Source organism: Phoenix dactylifera, chromosome 7 (assembly GCF_009389715.1).
Source record: "Phoenix dactylifera cultivar Barhee BC4 chromosome 7, palm_55x_up_171113_PBpolish2nd_filt_p, whole genome shotgun sequence".
NCBI classification, from domain to species: domain Eukaryota; kingdom Viridiplantae; phylum Streptophyta; class Magnoliopsida; order Arecales; family Arecaceae; genus Phoenix; species Phoenix dactylifera.
The window spans coordinates 15,295,935-15,302,444 of NC_052398.1; the positions used below are offsets into that span (position 1 = coordinate 15,295,935).

The window sequence follows — 6,510 nt, forward strand, 5'->3', positions numbered from 1 at the left end:
CTAATCGATTGCCGAATTTGTATTCCAGCCGTCTTAGCTCAGCCGGTAGAGCGCATGGCTTTTAACCATGTGGTCGTGGGTTCGATTCCCACAGACGGCGGAGAAAAATTTGTTTTTCTTAAATTGGTCCCTTTGTTTTCTTAATTTAATTAAAAGACTTTTCTCCTTGCACATACCGTTTTAAATATATAAAATTATATTTACTCTTTCACAAAATTTCTCCTTGCACATATGCTCTAATATTTTTTTTCTTATTGAGTTTCAAATTTCATGATTCTCTTTAACTATAACTGCATAAATCAAAGAGCCTGGTTAGTGAATAGAAGACTTGAGTGAAATGTTAGATTGGTGAAGGCAGCACATAGGTCAATATATGGAAAGAATGCTATAGAAAAAAAAAAAAAAGATAAAAACTGAATTGTTTTCTTGAGTCATAAAAAGTCGAATTGTAGACCTATAGCTTTTGATAGCTATAGTTGTTTCTTTTAACATGGAGTAAAACATTAGTAAGTTTAACTGCTCATAGTTGTATTAGATTTTTGTAAGTTATAGTCCTTATAATATATACGAGAAAAACTTGAACCTTTAATCATGTGGTTGTGGGTTCGATTTCCATGGAGGACGGGGCAAAATATTTTTTTTTTAAAATTAGTCTCTTTGGTTTTTTAATTTAATTAAAAGACTTTTCTTACATACATATCCTTTTAAATATATAAAATTATATTTACTCCTTCACAAAATTTCTTACTTATACTATTTTAAGATGAGATGAACATAAGGAATTCTAAATACTTCGCCACCCTCATATTGCTTTCCTTGCCTAGATCCCTACTCCTTTGACACTTTCCCTAACACTAACTCGGCATAGATTCAGCCCAGACTCAGTTGAGTTGGACATGGCAAGCTGGTGATCCATTTCCAAGCCAAGCAGTGGAATAGTAAATTAATCTTTGTTTGGCCAAGATGGGGAGTGGCTATACCGGCCGCTCACACACAACGGATGTGAGTATAGCCCAAAGCATCAGACAATAAAAGAAAATGCAGGAGAGACAAAACAGAAGCATGGATCTTCTAAATAAACTCGTCAGAGTGATGAGCCGCATAGGATGCCACTCAGTCCATCGCGCCGCATTCGCCTAAGAGTCGGCGAATGTCACAGAGCAACCGCATCCCCCTAAGAACACTTCCGAAATTCTGGATCTCTTCGATCACCGTAGCAGAGTCTCCATCAAGAATGACACGGTCCGCCCCAGCCTATGTCTCGCATAGAAGACGTCCTTCCAAGTAGCTCTGATCTCGGCACTAGCAACAGACTAATCGAAGATACGCCGACCTCCAGCCGCCACAAGTCTAGCCTACTGATCCCTAATAACAAAGCCAATATCGGACCCCATTGTTCGATGGGTGGCCAACCCGAGCTCCCGAGATTTTTTCCCATGGCCTTGTTTTCGGTCATGACCCTTATTTTGGCGATGGAAACACCCTTATCAACCCCTTCTCCTTCTCCCAATGCCACCATCTCTGCTGCTACCTCCTTGGCTGTCGATCTCTATATCTATCCCTCTCCCTCAAGCGTGTGATAGGCCATAACTCGAGCCACAAATAAGTACACTTTTATCTCCCCTCTGCCATTGTCTCTAAATTTCTAAAACAATGAAGCTAAGGGCTTGATTTCATACTTTATTCAGTTAGTTTTCTAAACTAGGGATATCAGTGATTAGATCTAATTTATGGCTTAAATAACTAGAGTTGGAAGTTAGAGAAACTTTTCTCTTTTGCATATGTGATATTTGTGAAGCATAGGAAGCATTTAGTATATTAGTTACAGCACAAATGCATGCGCACGTGTGTTCAAACAACAACAACAACATCAACATCATAACATAATGACAATGTTAACAAATCCCAAGCTAGTATCCAGCCATAACAAAAATGGTTGTTATTTATTGCAATAAAAAGACTTCATGTGCTAGTTAAAAAATAAAATTAAATTAAAAAAAATGTATATATGCAAAATCTTTAGCAATATAGATGGAAGAGACAAGATCTTGATGACATTAGGATGGTGTTCAACTGGGACAAGCAGTTCGAAATAGGCAAGATTTTGGAGGAATTGGCTGTCAAATTCTTAGCAGTGGGGGAAGAGCAGAATGCATGAGGAACAATGACATGCAAAGATAAGTTTTTATTAAAGATAAGCTCTTAGAAAAAAACAGATATTTTAAGATTAAGAAAATGCAAATGTTATAAATTTCAAATAGGATATTTTTATAAAAAGAAGCATCTTAAGGATTGCAATATATTGGAACTCAAACAGTAAAATGTAGAAAAAAATGTGAGGCAAGATGAAGTATTTAGAACTCTGATACAGATAGTTTCAGAGTTTTCTATGAAATATTCAAAGCGATAATTCAGAAGACAAATATCCTTATCCGATCAATATCGACATCAAGAACATAGTCCTTCACAAAGTCCGCTATAACTGCCGCCGCCGTAGAAGAACGCAGAAAGTTAATTCTTTTGCTTTCTAATGATAATCTAACACGATACTGAAATTTTCCATGAAATGAAACAACTACAAGGTCAAAATACTAAATTCTAGTCATACACATGAAGCTCTCCTCTTTACAAGCCATCACTGTCCTGCACTAAATTTTCCTGATGAATCGTCAGATGTTTCATGCCTCACGCAAGACAAATCATTCATTCACATTAGAAACAAGACCATGAATTCATTTCAGGCCCTGCTCTATAAATGCCAGCCATACCTCCATATCTCCCAGATCGTGGAACAAGCTCAGAAGAAGACATGGCATGCACTAAACTCTCAGTTGTAATGCTTCTCCTACTATCTGGTAATGGTCCCTTTTCTTGGCAGTACATGAATTTGTGTACATGGATTAACTATAAGCTTAGAAATTAACCCATTTATTTCTCTTCATTTTTGTTGTTTGATGCTACAAAACATGTAGCCTTGTGTTGGGAGGTGCAAAGCAGCATGGGTGCCAAGCCCTGTCCTCAAATTTGCTTTGACGTCGACTACGTCACCTGCACGTACATCTTCCGGCAATGAGAAGCTGCCATCCAAGTGCAACTGCTGCAACCTTCCAAAAGATTGTGTCCTCCACCTATCGGATGGGTCTCAAATATCTTGCTCTTGAAGTGGCCTTCAGAAGCTTAAGCTAAATACCGATAATATATGCAACATTTATCTAAAGAAAGGATCTAAATATGGCCATGTACTATGATCATCATTATTAATTGGGGGCGGAGCCAAGATTTGTCCATAGAGGTGCCCGAAATAAGCTTGTAACTATGTATTTTTCTTTTTATTTCAAAATTATATGCATATGAAATGTAGTTTAGATTTAAATTGTTCATAAATGCCATAATATTAATAAATTAGATTGATTTGTGAGCATGAATGTAAGGGCCCGGTCCATTGACCGGCCTTTAAGGCTGCACAAGCCTGAAAGTCCACACGAATCTTAGCACTCAGCATGAGACGGAAAAAATTTCAAGTGTCACTAATAAGAGATCCCAACCATCCGCTTGCTTCTTTATCTCTCTCTCCTTTCCCTTATGCCATCTCCACCACTCGATCCACCATGATGGCCCTTCTACTGGTCGATCTTCATCCAGCCTCAATATATATATCGGGCCATTAACAACCTTAGACATGTTGTCCCTACTCAAATTGGACCCCTGCCACTGATCTAGACAATTGTCACTCAGATCTAAATAGACTTGGGACACTAGGCACCACCACCTCGCCAGTCTTGTCCCTCCTCTAATATTTTATTTTCTTCCTAATTTAATAATCTTAATTTCTGTAGAGTGCAGTATCCTAACAAGAAACAGTCTAAATGTGAGTTTTAAACTCGAACTCTCGAATTATGGTAAAAAATATGATCCCCTCATTTAGTTTTTGATAAATTATTTGAATTAGGGAAGGTGAGGTAAATGTATGGGTTAGGGCCAATTTTGTTGGATCGTTGGTTTCTTATTTATGATAATTATTGGTATCAAATGTGTTGGAAATTATTAGGGGTATGCAAGGACTTGTAGGTACATTATTCGACTTATTGTCGATATAGGTAAGAATCCCATGCATGTTCACCTGTAAATGTAAATATTGATATGCACGACGATATCTTGTACATATATTGTAAATCATGTCTATTATCATGAGGATATTTGGTCTGATTTTTGCATGAATTACGATAGGACTATCTTTTAGTTTATTGAGTGAAATTGATTAAAATAATTCCAATGTGTGATAATCCAATGGTTAATATATAAAGAAGATATTGAAAACATTAATATGGACAGCCTCATCACGGGCAAGAACGTGGCATTGTGAAAAAATAGCCTTGTCACATATACGAACATGGAATTGTAGATAAACTCATCATGGATATTGTTACGGGGGAACTTAGCCACCATGCCCCACGTGACCGGCACGCGCGCCCAGGAAGACTACAGCTGCCCCTTGATCCAGCACTCCGACCCCGAGTCGGATATCTCCGGCTCCGCAGCCCGACCCCGAGTCGGCTGCCCCTTGATCCAGCACTCCGACCCCAAGTCGGATATCTCTCGACAACGACAGGCTATTCTCCAGAGGCACGCCGCGGCCTCCTGCTCCACTACTCCCTGCAACGGCTGTATCCGATGCTGCTCCACGATCTTCTGTAACAGCCGTACAAAACGGAACTCCACTACACCCTGTCATGGCCGTACCCAGCGCTGCCCCACGACGCCCTGTAACGGCCATGTCAGTGGCCACTCCATCGTGCCCCATGATGACGAACCCCCCGGAGAGACCCCCCAGTCTGGTATATATGCGGATGGGGGGAGAAGGGGGGGTAAGCAATATCTCCCAGAGTATTCTCTTACTTGCGATTATCATCTCTCCTCCTCCTCCAATCTCCTCTGACTTGATCGTCGGAGGGCCCCCACTACCCCAGTGGTGGTGCGAGGCTTGTTTGCAGGTCTCCCGGTGGAAGGTGGAGCGCAACCAACACCAACCAAGACAACTCAGACGGAACCCCGTTCACACCGTCGTGTCAATCGTTCTCGGTTTGGACCACCAGCAACAGTTGGCGCTAGAGGAAGGGACCGAATCTCAGAACGATCGTAATGGCACGGCGAGGTGGTCGTGGAGCTTCCAATGCTTCCGGTCGCGGGGCCTCTCGCGCCTCCGGCCGGGAGGCAGCCGCATCTCCAACACACTCTCAGCAACATTCCACCGCCCCACCTCCCATTCAGATGGTCGAAGCCGCTCAGTTCGACCAGTTAGCCCAGCAGGTTCGCACCCTCGCGGAGGCAGTGCAGAATCTGCAGGGCGTGATGTCTCGCGCGCCGCAGCGGGCCCAGGAGCCGCCGCTCCCTGAGCGCTCACCTGTCCTCATCAACCCGCGCTCCTTCCTCTCCCATGGGGAGGAGCGCCGGTGCGAGGAAGATTCTCGAGCACGGTCCGTTTTGCCGGGACCTTCTCATCGGAGCTGCGCGGGGTACGAGAGGCGGACCCGGGCGCGTTCCCAGACCCCCCAGTCCTCGAGGAGCCCGCACTCCAGTCGGTCCCCCTCGCGCCGCTCCTTGTCTCCCACCCACCGGTCGCGCTCCCTGGACCGGCGGGTGGACGATCTCCACAGACAACTCCAGGTCCTAAAGGGCCACTCCAAAGATCCCTTCGCCGACTTGGAGATCTCCTCCCAGCCGGCGCCCTTGCCTCGAGGATCCTGCGGACCCTGAATCCGCCGGGATTCAAAATGCCGGCGATCGAGCCCTATGACGGGGCGGCGGACCCGCGGGATCACGTGGAGAGTTTCAGGACTCTAATGCTCCTCCATGGAGCATCAGATCCTCTCCTCTGCAAGGCCTTCCCGGCGACCCTCCGTGGCCCGGCAAGGGCGTGGTTCGCCGGCCTGGAGGCTAACTCTATCCAGTCCTTCAACCAGTTCACTCGCCTCTTCATCAGCCATTTCGCCGTTAGTAGTCGACGGCGACTGGTCTCCGACTCCCTCTTTGATGTCCGGCAAAACGAGGGAGAAAGCCTGCGGGATTACCTTACCCGCTTCAACAAGGCTACGCTGGAGGTCCGGAACCTGAGCCAGGAGGTGGCTCTTTCAGCCCTGAAGCGTGGCTTCCGGAAGGGCAGACTCACCTTCTCCCTGGACAAGCGCCTGCCGCGGAGCTTCCCGGAGCTGTTGTCTCGAACGAACCAGTATGCGGACGCCGAGGAGGCGGCCGCCCATCGAAGCAAGGAGGCCGCCGAGACCCCTCTAAAGCTCGGGAAGAAAAGGCGAAAAGAGGCACCCCAGAGGAGGAGCCCGACGCCTCAACGTCGGCGCAGAAGCCCGTCACCGGCGAGGAACCACGGCGCCCCATGCCCTCGTTCTCCGCCCCGACGCTTCAACCGGTACACCCCACTCCTGACTCCCCGGGCCCAGATCCTTATGGAGATCAAAGGGCGGGAGGACCTCCCGGTCCCGAGACAGATGAAGAAGA

At 45.4% G+C, this 6,510-nt stretch overlaps 1 non-coding gene across 1 annotated transcript; it reads left to right on the forward strand.

Annotated features, from left to right (window-relative positions):
* The first annotated feature begins 27 nt into the window (after window positions 1–27).
* On the forward strand, window positions 28–100 carry TRNAK-UUU. The gene has a single exon. It is a non-coding gene; the product is annotated as a tRNA-Lys (tRNA).
* Window positions 101–6,510: the final 6,410 nt, after the last annotated feature.